This window comes from Rattus norvegicus, chromosome 1 (assembly GCF_021556685.1).
Source record: "Rattus norvegicus strain SHRSP/BbbUtx chromosome 1, alternate assembly SHRSP_T2T, whole genome shotgun sequence".
Classification (NCBI taxonomy): Eukaryota; Metazoa; Chordata; class Mammalia; order Rodentia; family Muridae; genus Rattus; species Rattus norvegicus.
Genome location: NC_141534.1, coordinates 224,092,698 through 224,107,500, shown reverse-complemented (window position 1 = coordinate 224,107,500; position 14,803 = coordinate 224,092,698).

The following is a 14,803-nucleotide window of genomic DNA, read 5'->3' as shown; positions in this document are numbered from 1 at the left end:
TCTTGCTTTTTAAAAAATATTTATTATTGCTTTTAAATATATATATATATATATATATATATATATATATATATATATATATATATATATATATATATGATCAGAGGAGGGCATCAGATCTCCTGGAGTTTCAGGCGATTGTGAGCTGTCTGACATGGGTCCTAGAACAGATGGCACTCAGGTACTCTGCAAGAGTGGTAATCATACTTCACTGCTAAGCCATCACTCTGGGCCCCTGAATTTCTTTAAGATTGATTTAAAAAATAATTTCAAACAATTTAACCTTTAAAAAGTGTGATGATACACACACACACACACACTGATAAGCATGCATGTGCACACACATATGTAATGTGTGCATACTGAAATTTATCATTCTAGTGATTTTAAAGCATAATTTGGTGAGGAGCTTGCTGTCCCAAATGTTTCTTAGAGGGGGCAATCTTGCAAATGTTTATGTTTAGTGTGGAAAATGAAAATAAATCCCATTTCCAATAACCTCAAAGAGGTTTTGATTGGAAGCTTAGAGTGAAAAATAGCGCATTAGCCCTGGTCTCCTTTCTCTGAGGTTCAGCACAAACCCCACCTGGAAAGGCCCACCCATTGTGAAATGAGCCTGCTTGCCCACCAAGGGAAGGCAGGAGTGGAGCAAAGGTTGACAGCCATCTGGCTTGTTTTGCTTCTGCCTCCGGCTGGCTGATCTATGGCTGCTCATCTGCTTGGGTCTTCTCAGGGCGGGGGGCAATATTTGGGTTATTTATTTTGACAGGAGGCTAGATGCTATTTCCATCTGCCTTGGCGTATTGGGGAGATAAATGTCTGCCACATCCTGATGAATGGCCTCTGAGGTTCATTGCCAGAGAAACTGAGTTATGGCCCCTGTATTTCATTTAAGGGGAAACTCCAGCCATCCACAGTGTGCACTGCAGCCTTCTATGCCATCAGGACACAAAGCATCTTTCTGCTCAAAGGACAAGGTTTGCACAGCAGAACCTTAGGGGGATGGGAGAGAAGAGGATTTAAAAAAAAAAGCACCCTGTAAGTTGGGACAGTGAATCTAGTGTAGCCACTTAAAATACAGGAAGGAGTCAATGACCAGAACACGATTCAATGTTTCAAGCTTAAAAGTTGTGATGGTTTGTATATGCTCAGCCCAGGGAGTGGCACTATTAGAAGGTGTAGTCCTGTTGGAGTAGGTGTGGCCTTGTTGGAGTAGGTGTGTAGTATATATGTGCCTCTTTTGCTACCATTAATGGTAATGTGCTCTGGCCTGATTTTAACTGACTGAAGACATGAGAGCAAAGGTGAAAATGACTTTTACCTTAGTTAGGGTTTTCCTGCTGTGAACAGACACCATGGCCAAGGCAACTCTTATAAAGACAACATTGGATTGGAAGTCTGTATTCTGTTAGCAGCCTTCTGATGAAGATGTAGAACTCTAAGTTCCTCCTGCATCCTGCCTAGATGCTGCCATGCTCCCATATTGATGACAATGAACTAAACCTCTGAACCCATAAGCCAGCTCCAATTAAATGTCGTCTTTATAAGAGTTGCCTTGGCCATGGTGTCTGTTCACAGCAGTAAAACCCTAACTAAGATAAAAGTCATCTTCAACTTTGCTCTCATGTCTTCAGTCAGTTAAAATCAAGCCAGAGCACATTACCATTAATGGTGGCAAAGGAGGCACATATATACTTAAACACTGCCAAGGTTATCAGATATGTATTTTCTAGGGAAAAGATATAATTTTTTGTGCATATACCAATTATATGTGTCAGAAAATCAAATGAAACTTTATTCTGGGCACCAACTGATTTTCAGATGCCAAATAGGATTGTCATCATCTAGTGTTTGTAGAAACATTTATATAGCTCATGTTTATCTCTCACTGACATATGGCTAAGCCTACAACTTATGTTGAGTAGCTTATGTTTATGGACTTGGAGTGTCTGTCATATGGACGAAGCCATATAGAGAATAACCGACAATGGAAGGTGGCATCAGTACCTCTGGGAACATCGCTAGTCACCAAAGCCTTTGGAAAATACACAGCATAATGAGAACTCCAGAGAGTCTTTGCATTCTTCGTAGTAACCCAAGATTTGAATTGTATCTCTTTCAGTTGTTTTGGAATCTAGGCCATGCTTTATGCAAAAGCAATTATTATTAATGAAAGGAGGAAAGTTTTACTCAGACAAAATTTGATCTGATAATGACTACAAGTGAATCCCGACTCTGGCCTGTGGTCTCACTAGCTCTATTTGAGGCATGACCTGAAGAAATCTATTAGGTTGTTTTGGGCCAGAGGCAAATGTAATGAGAAGTAATGGGAGGAAGACTTGGAGTTACAAGCCAAGGAGGTAAATTCTAGACTCCAGAGAACTTACGGAAAGATGCTCATCTACCATATCCTGAGGCTGACTTTTGTCAGGTAAAGACCCACGGTGACTTGTCTAGTTTGACCTCTTTGAACACTCAGTGGAAAGAACATTGGAAGAGGTGGAATCTCATTTTCCTTATGCTTTCTGTGAATTGAGTACAGTGCAGCAATTGTAGGCACATGCTACTCTACCCAGTGAGTGTGTACATGTGTATGAGTGTGAAGTTTCCAACAAATCTGGCTTTGCTGATGAGCTTGAGATTATATATAATCACAATTATGTGTATGCATACATATATATGTACATAATACATACATTCTTTAAAATGCTTTTTTCTTATTCTGAATTTAGGAACTGAATTCTGAAGCCTTAATTGAGAGTGCCTAATTATAATTCAAATGTGACATTCACTAGAAAACCTGTGACACTTTCAATCACTTATTATTTTTGGTTGTTAACTGTATGATGTTTCCTTTTATATGCAAAATATTCTGTGCAGGTCTCTATCATTGTACTGTGCACATAACTACTTGCATCCTTCTCAACTGTACTGTAAACATTTGCATTCCAGTGTTGACTACATAGAGTATTCAATGAAGAACTCAATTAATAGTAGTTTCTTTCTGATGATTTACATGGTAGAGTTTCAGGATCTCATCTTACTTATGCTTTGGACCAACTCAACATTCAACGAAAGAATCAGAGTGACCATAGCTCAGCCAACGCAGAAAGGACAACTCTCGTATTTTTAAGCAAATTGTGGACCCTGCAAGAACTAAAGAATTACCTGATTAAAACCTTGACATCAGTCCCTGTTAACATTACCAGTTTAGACAGTGGAATAAGGCCAATATCCTATGGCCATAGTAACCAGCTTTCTGTCACCATGTCAAAACATCTGAGATACACAACGGATGAGGACAGGCTAACTTTGGCTCATAATTATTTCAGAGATTTCAGTCCATGGTCCATTGATTCCACTGATTTGGGGCCTGTGGTGGGTAGTGTATTATGGTGGAAGGATTTTGCAGAGGATCTTTTCATTTGGGCACAGTTTGGAAGCAAAAAGCAAGAAAGAAAAGATTGTCTCACTTTATCCCTCAAGGCTGGGCCTTCAATGATTTAGCTAATTTCCAGTAGCTCCCACCGCTAAAAGTTCCCATCACGTCTCAATAGTCTTGGAGACTTGGGACTAAGCCTTCAACACCAAGATTTAATTATAATAAAGTTGCTGCAAATGCTCAGAAGTATAAGGAATATGTAGAATATTCCCTCTTCTGGGTCTCAGGGGGTAATTTCTGCTGTGTCAGGTGCCCTAGGCATTGCACAATGTCCCTTTTCTCTTCCACTGAGATCTTATTTTACAAAATAAGCTATGAATTTTCAGGCAGTGGTAGCAGCCTTTCTGTACCAGTGGTTCTCAACCTTCCTAATGCTGTCACCCTATTGCAGTTCCTCATGTTGTAATGAACCCCAAGCATAAAATTATTTTTGTTGCTAGTTCATAACTATAAATCTGCCACTGTTATAAATTGTAATATAAATCTCTGATACATGATCCCTGTGAAAGGTCCATTTGACCCTAAAGGGGTCATGACCCACAGGATGAGAACCATTGCTCTATACACCTATATATCTATATGCATCTATATGTACAATGAGCAGATTTCCACCTTTCCTCCTTATGCTTCTTCTATGCTTCCCCAACTTCCAATCAATTAAATCAGGCACTAAAATAGTAAACTGGAGGTAGATCCCTGTTTAGAGATGTACGATGCATTTTTTTCCTGATAATTTGAACAGTACTATTCTTTTGGTTTTGCCGACTAGCCTCCTGAGAGCCATCCCTGCTCCACAGAAGTAGCAGGCAGAGGTTACTGGAGAGGGACAACTAAAACCTTGAAGTGGGTCTGCATTGCTTGGACTGTAGTTATGACCTCTCAGGATTGATGTGTAATTTATTCTGAGGGAAAGTGAAAGCCAAACATCACTGGTAATATCACTTTAAGTTCTTCATAGATATTTCTACAAACATTTGTATGTTAGGGTGGCAGACGTCAATATAGCTGTCCAGTTACTACTAGTTTGAGGAACTGTTTGTACTGTCCATTCTCAAAGTTATGTTTTGTTTGAAGCCCCCTTTTTTCCTACTTTTGGGATTATGTGAGTAGATCTGTGCTCACGCATCTTGTCAATGCTTGCCATTTTGCACATACAAATGCCCAAAAAAAATCACCAGCCCATGTGTCTTCCAGACCTGTTTGGGAACATAAGCGTAAACTGTTTTCTCTTTTATATGTTTGTGATTTAGGAATATCTCTGACCTATTTCTTTGTTTTAAGATCAATAATTACATTAAAAAGCAAGTATTTATGAAGAGAACAAATAGAGGTCTTTAGATTTTCTGCTCCTGTTTTTCAAGTGTAGAGTTTCTGAACATCAGTTTAAATTTGACTTTGATTTAATAACTCATCAAGGGTCAGATAAGATTTCAATTGAGTAATGCTGATATAGGAGCTGGAGCCAGGCCAACATCACTTGAAGGCCAGGAGAGCACATCTAATTATTGTGACCCAACTGGAGATATGATACCTTGTCCTTTTAAACCAGCTAAACTGAGGGGAAGCATGCCAGGACCAGGGTTTGCCAATTTGGCCTTACATGCCCTGAACTTGCTGTCTAGGTTGATTCAGTGGAAAGAACATGGGCTTTGTAGACAAAGCTCAGATTGAATTCTGGCTGTTGCACTTATAACCTTGAGGCCTTGAGCATATTACTTAACCTCTCAGAGTCTCAGTTTCCTTTCTCATAAAACAAGGATTATACCTCCCCTGCAGTGCTGTTTGTAAAGATGAAATGAAATACAATAACTCATGTCTGGTCGCTAGGCCAGCACAGGCTGGCTACTCCAGAACTACCCATTCCTTTATTCTGTTATCTTTCTCAGTAGGTCAGATTAATGATGGCCATTTTCTAGCAACTTATTGAAAATAGCTAGTTCTAATAATGATGCTCACTCCACTAGATCTTTAGTGCTGTAAACAGGAATATAAAGTATAGATATAGCAAGATCCTTTCTTCGAATACTTTTTCCAATCATCTCCTTTTTAGACAAGGAATTTAGCTCTTGGAAGAGAAATTTGTTTTGACTTTCTTCTTTTTCTCTTATGTTTGTTTGATTTATAGGCTAATTGAATTAACTCCCATTTTCTTGTTAGAATAGACGATTTGTATCAGCGCTAATTGCTGGTTCACAGAGGCACATCTTTGTGATGTAGATCAAACAGAAGGATGCAGTTGCTCTGGTCAGTACACAAAATGATGTCGTCCATATAGAATGCGATGTGAAAAGTACCCATGGAACTTGTCGTCCATGGCACTTTAACACTTGTTCCATAGCTAAGCTCTGATCCAGACATCTGAGAGGCAGGCTTCCCCCTGCCAGGCTTGCTTGCCCCTGCCAGGCCTCTCATTTCAGGGAAATAAATTAAACCAGTTGATGACAAGGTCTGGATCATACAATTTCTTTAAACTACAAAGCAAACCTAAAATCTAATAAGGAATGAACACAGTGCAGACAAAATGGTTAAGAATCCATTTCTGGTAACCTTTGTAAGAAAGTTTGAACACACCCATCCCCCTTTATACATTTTGTTTCCCAGCTCCCAGAAGCGGAATCATATGTTACACCTGGCAGCGGGAATTGTAGCACCATATTTTTTCTTATTTTTAAGAGGTGATACCATATTTTTTTTAAAATGAGGAGTTTGGAAAAAAATAAACAGATGGGTAGAGACTGGTGGAGGGGGATATGGTACTGAGAGAAAAAGAGAGAAAGACAGAGCGAGGTAAGTGCTAAAGGGCAAAGCTTCAGTACCAGACACTGAGGTATTTGCATATTCACAATATGTTTCTGGCCGAGAGCATGCTTCTCTGGCATTCTGTATGTATTTCTAGGTCTCTATATTTATCTGTGTCTCTGGCTACATATGTGAGGCTAAGTTTAGAGCTGTGTTTGCTGGATGCTCTGCAGTGGTACTTGAAGAATTCCGTGTTAAGTATTCACTGGCAGTGTGAATAAGCCACCCTGGCATAGGAGGGGAAGTGGAGGAGGGAGGTGGAGACCCGGGCACAGTCTGTGGTGAGGGCCAGCTGCAGAAGGAGTCAGTCTTTCAATGCTATTTCCATCATGGGCTTCTGAGCCAGTTCATTTATTTTTGGGTTCCCCTTCATTCCAAATAAAAACAGGTGATACTAAAATCAGACTGTGCCACACAAGGATAGAAGCTTGCCATGCTTCCTCATGTTATCACGAAGTTTGAGTTGGATAACCCTAGAGGAAATTCAGAGAACACCTGCTTATTTGAGTTCTATTCCTTCTGCATCTTTCCTTTGATAAATAAATAGGAAAGAAGGACATTTTGGAAGGAAAGAAGATGAGGGCAGTATGATAGAAGAGGTTGTTACAGGATAGGTAGCTGAGGCAGCACATAGCTTGTCCTTGGTTAGCTTAAGACTATTGCTTGAAGCCATGGTCACAATGTCCTCACCATGCGGATCTAGATTTACTAGTCACTCAGCCTCATTGATGTTTCTAGCATGATCTATAAAATTTGCTTTGGACTAAGTGTATTAGGATCATGCTCATACGATCATTACATATATTGGCTTTTAGTGAAGTTGTAAGCCTAGAATTTTGCTCAAAATTTCTTTACAAAGGAAAAATTGCCAATAAACTTGCTTTGATTAAGTGAATTTATTTGCTTTTCTTGATTACAAATAAACAAAGACAAAAATGATAGTGTAGCATTACAAACACATGAAAAATCTACAATTTGGTTTGAACATATCTAAGAATGTGTGTGTGTGTGTGTGTGTGTGTGTGTGTGTGTGTGTGTGTGTGTGTGTTTAGGAGTGCTGATTTATACCATGTCCAGTCCTCTACCCTGACTCTAGACCCATGGAAGGTCTGTCTCATGAATTCTAATTCATTGTGGTAACCAATTAAGATAGTTATGTAGGTCTGATGGTTTTTTAGAAGAATGTTCAAGGTTCATCATAAGGTTGAACTTCTGGTTAATAAATGATTATAGTGAAAGATAGAAAGTAAAATCATCAAAGAGAAGAGACACGCAAGATGTCCTGAGAACTAGATGCCCACTTCTGAGTCCCTTTCCACTGGAGCACAAAGGATGTGCCTGATTCCCTTAGCAATGACAGAGAGATGTAAAATTGTGTCTAACAGGAAGTTCACCAGAGACTTTAAAGCTGGAGGTTTTGGTGCTTGCCCAGGGGATGGGTCTCATGTTGGGCTAATTATTGGTTTGTCATTCCCATAGTTTTTGCTCCATCCCCCATGCCTAAATTTCTTGTAGAAAGGATAAATTTTGGATTGAAAATTTTGTGGGTAGGTTGCTGTCTGTTGCTCCACTGGAGTTTCTGCCTGGCTACAGGATGTGGCCTCTTCAGGTTCCATATCCCCAATGTTGTGAGTCACAGCTAAGGTCACCTCCATTGATTCTTGGGTGTCTCTCTTATCCCAGGTCTGTGTCTCCTCTTGGAGATGATCCCACCCCCTCACCCCCTTCAGTTGCAGATTTCCATCCATTTATATGGCCATCTAGCCATCTCTCCTGTCCTTCTCCATTCCCCTCTCCTTCCACTCCCTCCCAGTTCCCTTCCTCCATCTGCCTCTTATGACTATTTTATTTCTCCTTCTTAAGTGAGACTGAAGCTTTCTTGCTTGGTCTTCCTTCTTGTTTAGCTTCTTTGGGTCTATGGAGTATAGTATGTTATCTGTATTTTATGGCTAATATCCACTTATAAGTGAGTATATACCATGCATGTGATTTTGGGATTGGATTATCTCACTCAGGATGAATTTCTCAACTTTTATCCATTTGCCTAAAAAATTCATGTTGTCATTGTTTGTAATAGCTGAATAGTATTCCATTGTGTAGATTTACCACATTTTATGTATCCATTCCTCAGTTAATGACACTATGTTGTGCTTGCAGACAGAAGCATATTGTGTCCTCTGAGAGGCTCCACCAGCAGCTGACTCAGATACAGATACCCACAGCCAAACAGTGCATGGAGTTTTGGGAGTCTTATGGAAGAATAGGAGGAAGTATTGTAGGCCCCAGAGGGGAGAGGAACTCCACAAGAAGGCCATCAGAGTCAACTAACCTGGTCCCTTGGGGCTTTCAGAGTCTGAATCACAGATGGGCTGGACCTAGGCCTCCACACATATATGTAGCAGATGTGCCTCTTAGTCTTTTTGTGGGTCCTGAATAAGTGGAAGAGGGCTGTCCTAAAAGCTGTTGTCTGTTCATGGAATATGTGTTTCTAGCTAGGCTACCTTATCTGGCCTCAGTGGAGAGGAAGCACCTAGCCTCAGAGAGACATGGAGTGCCAGGGTGGAGGATACTCATGACAGGGTACCTGCTCGGAGGAGAAGAGGAGGAGGATTGGAGAAAGGATTGTGGGAAAGGGTGAATGGGAGGGAGACAGTGATTGGGATGTAAAATATTCATTGTGAAAACTAAAATTTAATTTAACAAAAAGGTGGAGTTTTTATTTTGAGCTCATCATGAAGCCTTTCTCTGGCCGGTACCAAAATTCTAGTCTGCAAGAAGGAATGCAATTAGTCTACATAAATCACATTATTTGAACAAACAGTTGAGAGAATGGTCCATTCTTAGTTGGGACTTAAGTCTATGACCGAGCCACCACCAGGCAGGGGCCAACTTTGCAAGCAGGACTGAAGTTAGAAGCCTCAAGCCTGCTGCATGCTTCTCTACATGGGATATTTTCAGACAGAATTTAAAGACAGAATTTGATGACAGACTCTAGGGTTTACATGACATAGATGCTTCATTAAGAGAGCATGGGAGGGTGATGGAGTCTGCTGTACAAAGTGTGTGATTGTGCAAGATAGGCTGCATCATTTGCACTTATTGGTATAGATGGAAGGCTTAGAAGAGTCAGAAGGAGAAAGGACAAGCCAAACTGTACAGAGAACACCCCAAAGACATTTCTCAAGGCTAAAGATTGGATCAGTGGTTGTTATTATCCATAGATACCTAGTGCAGAGGCCAATGACATTATGGTGCTCAGAAAGAGCAGAATATTTGCCACCTCCCTCTCCATCAAGTAAATATACAAGGATGAGCATATCTGGAGTTCTCATCCTTTCAAAGTCAAGAGAATATGTAAGATCACCATTCTCTCCCTCATACTTAGTTCTTTGGAAATTAAGTAAAGTAGGAAGGAGGGAAGAACAACTGAGTATTGCCTTGGGCACTGTGGGTCCTGTTCATTCTGGATGGCATTTTCTTTCCATTTGTCTTGCAACTGCTTAGACATTTGGAGATCAACTTCAGATCCATGATTGGATAAACAATTTGTATTTCCATTATATCTGTATTAAAACATGGTTTAAACTCTATCCCCTTCCTAAATGTAATAGTCAGGGTTCTCAAAAGGAACAGATGTGATATACATGAGACTTACTAGAGTGGCTTACAAACTGTGATCTTTGTAGTCCAACAACAGCTGTATCCTCATGAAAAGGTCTAAAATATAGTGGTTCTTCAGACTATCAGACTGGATGTCTCTGCAGTCCCAATCTGGTGCTGGAGTCCCAAGGAATTCATTGAGAATGACCGGTCTTCAGTCTCTGTTGGAATCCAGAAGAAATAGACTTTAATACCAGCAAAAGAATGGCTCAGCAACTGGATAAATAAATTTGTCAAAATGAGAACAAGCAGGGCAATAGCAAAGGCTTTCTTTATTTGTGTCATTTTATGTGGGCTGCCACAAGAACATGTGGCCCAGACTTAGGGTAGGTTTGTATATGTTAAATGATCTAATCATGAAAATTCCTTCCAGGCATGCTTGGGTTTTAGTTGATTACAGATGTAAAGTTGATAAGTAAGATTAGACATAGAACTATACTAGTAGTTCTTATTTAATTGATGATTCTAATACATTATATTACAGGTCAAAGACATTTGTCTTTTCACTTCACAAACAGTCTTTTCAATTCAGGTTACTTTTAAAATTGAGATTATATTATCACTAGATGATAAAAATTTTTGAGATACTTCAGGTTCAATATCTAAGACAAGATTTTCCACAATGAAGAACTTTAAAGCTGGGGATAGTTTGAGTGTCCCAAAATGGCCAACAACAACCTCTTGATTCTCTGTATGTACTGATTCATCCATTTCAACAAGGAATGTGAATTTACTCTACTGTGTGTGTGTGTGTGTGTGTGTGTGTGTGTGTGTGGTGTGTTTATACCTTTTCATTTTGAGACAGGGTTTCTCTAAGGTGCTAGACTGACCATGAATTTGAGGTTCTGCCAAATCTTCCCAAATCCTGGGATTACAGGCCTACACCATCAGATTCAACTTCTCAATGGTTTCCTTTGATCAAAAGACTGCAAAAGATACCTTATTATTATATCAGTCCTGGTCCTGGCCTTCATGACTTCTGACAGTCCCCTCCTCTTCTCCTTGGGAGTTCAGATGCCACGTACAACATTCACTCTATGAATATACCTAGATGGATGTGTGACAAAATCATAAAAGAAGCATCAAGAAAGCCTGACAAAATCAAGAAGCAGGGCCACAGGCTCATAACCCCACTGAACTTTCCAGCTGATTACCAGCATCTGACACTATCCTAGCTAAGACCACATGTCAGGGAATACACACTGTCCAAATTCCTAAAAGACAGATCCACATTCAAATGAAACAGTTGGATTTTAAGTGAATAAAGTGAGGGAAGTTCGTCATATGCTAACCAATAGAATGCAACATCAGTTAACATTTTATTTCCTCACAAAACTAAAACAGCAACTTTCTTTTAAAAATGAACACAAATATTTCTTATCACCTATATGAAATAAGGAAATAAGTCTTCAACTAGCCTATCATTATTATTAAATTTCCTAGTCATTTTGGCAGATCAAATCATGAATCACTAAAATTTAGTGCTTTATTCCCAAAAAAGAATCAAGAAAGTAGAAAACACCATTTCTTTATTTCAGTCTTACTGGTGTTATATGATTTGGTTAAGAACTTCCCTTAGGCTAATACATGTATTTTTTTTTAAACAAAATTTTTGTAAATTTACGGTGAAAGAAAACTATTACAACATATACCTTCAATTAAGCTTTGGCAGTTTCAACAGTTGTTGTTTATATTGTATAATAATTATCATTTCTGAAGAATCATCTTTGTGATGGTTCTCTATTCATCTGAATCAATCAGAAGAGAGGGAGAAGGAGAGGATCCTTCCCACTGTACTCCCGAGACTGCCTTTCTCTTCTCCTTAAGCAGAGGCATATTTTCCACTTAGTGCTCTAGTTAGTGAGCACGAGAATATTGACGCTGAAGCAGAAATAAAGTGATTAGCCTCCTTAAATCCCCAGCAATGGCCGCAGTCAAGTTTCATAAGTGCCTCTGATATAAACATTCCCAGAAACCATTTGCCAAAAGGGCAGCCACTTACAGAAAGGTTGAAATAAAATTTAAACAAGACATTGGACACAGATTTACAATAGTGGCATGACAAAAACTGTGGTTTAAAGTTTTTTAGGAGTTTCTGCGGTTTCGACTGAGGACAGAGTGTGTGTTGAACATTAGCTATTTGGTGTTCAGATGTGGAATCCAAAACCACTTGGAAGGTTTAAATCTTGGCAGCCCTGAAAACAAACACTAGACCACATTCCCAGAACCTAAAGGAAACCAAAGCAAACATAATGGAAGACAGATGAATTGCTTTCTCTACGGATGATAAAGCTGTAAGAAAGCTTCAGCTTTTCACTCACAAGGTAATCCTCATAATTATACCTGGGGCACAGTGCAGATTGAAGTGCTATGTGCCACAGTTGCAAGATGAATACTATGCTCTTACATTTCTTTGGTCTGCATCGTGTGACCATGGTGGATGGGATTAGAATTAGGAGGTAGGCCAAAAGGAAATTTAAGAGAGACGCTTCTTTTTTGTTTGTTTTGTTTTGCTTTTGTTTTCTTTCCCTGTTGGGAATTTGTGTCAGTGTTTCCCTGTTGCGAAAGACTCTTTCAGATGTGGGTTTGTGGGGGACGGTTTGAAGGTGTCGAAGGCTGGATGTGGACAGGTAGATGAACTAGGAATCTGATGATATAGGGTGGTAGGGCAATGTTTTGGTGAGGCTAATGGCTTTAGAAAGCTGACTGTAAGGCTGTCTGTGTAATTTTGTTCACTACTAAAATGATGTTAGATCCTGAGTGCTAAGATGCAGATAGCTGCTTTATAGGTATTTCCCATTGAGGTAAAAGGATTCCATTAAGCATGCTGTTTTTCACCAGTTCATTAAATAATTTGTTGCTCTTGGAAATACAAATAGACCATGCAGTACAAACTCACTAAGGTGATCCAAGTTGTCTAAATAAGGTGTGAGAAGGACACCTTACCTAAGGGAGGACTAGAGTAAGGACCTGAGTAATTTATTCTAGAAAAGTTTTATTAAGTAGCTACCTCTACCTATGTCTGGATGCTTTTTGCAGTACATTCCCTATTTTAGTTACTCTTCAGGTGAAATGATCATAAGAAAATCTGTACTATCCCTGGATTAGATTAGTTGGTGGCTGGGGTTAGCAGGGATTTCAAAATAAGTACTTGGAAACATGCAGATAGAAACAAAATGGAAATTCTTAACCGAAAAACTTGTTTTTCAGCCGAGAAATGTATATAGGAGTTTGTCATCATTCCTTCCCTGCCACTGTCACTAGTTGATCAAAAAGTATTTGATATGCATTCAAAGCAAGTATATACCTTGTACAGAAACACACACACACACACACACACACACACACACACACACACAGGGGCTGGGGAGGAAAGAAGGGAAAGAGAGAGGGAGAGAGAGGGAGGGAGAGAGAGATAGACATATGGGATTTCTAGGACACAGTAGAGTTTAAGCACAAACACACAATCTATAAGGGCATCACTGATATAAAGTGTTAGAATTTTTTAAGTGATTGAGGTAACCCTATAAAAACTTGCATATCTGTTTTGTGTTTTTTTTTGTTATTGCATGAATGAGTCTTCTAGAAAATTAGTAGCTGACATTATACATTTTGATTATAAATTTATGAATAAATCATCATGGCAGGTTCTAGAAGGCACAACCCATTATTCATTCACATAGGGTCCACTGGGGCAACATAGCAGGGCTTAGAGTCCAAGTGTTGCTTACCTTGTGGGAATCACTGATATTGACTGGGATTCGAATATTTCCCTTCTTTCCTTTTTTCTTTCTCCAAGTGTTTTCTCACGTTGCTGTTCTATCATATAGCTTCCTTTTCAGCAAAATAGTGGATCTTTACATGCCATCCAAGAGGGCAAGGTGGAAGCCTTAACATTGGTTAAAGCCTGGACCTAGAACCAAGAGTCATAATTGCCTCCCCTGACTTGCTATGAGAGGAATAAAACTCTATTAACCTATTCTGCTGAGAGACTCTGTTAGCTGGCTCAATAAAGCTTTTCTGTACCAAGGCTAAAAGCTAGCTTAACTGGGGATCTAGATTATGTCCTGCTCGTAGTATTTGTTCTTGAGCATCTAAGCCAAAGGGATTTCTTAGGCAGCCAGGGACACTGGTTCCAGTATTGCTCCTAGAGCATGGCTGCTACTTTGCTTGCCTTGTTTTTGGGTTAACTCACTCATAATTCAGTTAAACAGAAAATATTTATTGCTTTGAGAATTAGAATTCTTTCCAAGTGATTTAGTTGGCAAGCGATGACCCTGTGAATTGCAGAAAGGTGCCCCTGAGAAAGAAACTGTAGCAGGAACAAAACCAGGTAACAACAGTAAGCATTACCCTTCATGACAACCCTCTAAGGAATATTAAAGGAAAGGAGCAGGCAAAGCTAATGAATTATTACCTTAAATCCTAACTTCAATATGCAGTTGAAAGAAGTTCAAACTTCTAGCTCAGAGCAGGAAGAAACTATATGTTAGGCTTCAAAACTTACTGGGTAAATCAGAGCTTAGTCTGACTGCATGATTCTGATAGGCTGAAAAGTAGCAGATCAGATATTTATTAAAAATAAAAAGACAAAATTAACTACTTTGCTATAGCCTGAGCCCCCTAACCAATTCCCAAGGCTTCTGAAATTAGAAAAGACTACTAAATAATTATCAGCGAACTGATCACAGAACACCAAGAGTTTAAGAAGCCATATAACAGCAGGCCGTAGGAAAATGTCTATAATTTCTAGCTTTGTGACCAAAATGGTTCCTCCTTCTGTTTTGACAAACACACTCAATCTTATAGATACTATAAAACAACATTGTCATTTTCAAGGTTCATACTCAAGAATGATAGACTCAAATAACAACAACAGCAACAGTCTCAGAATGTATCAGA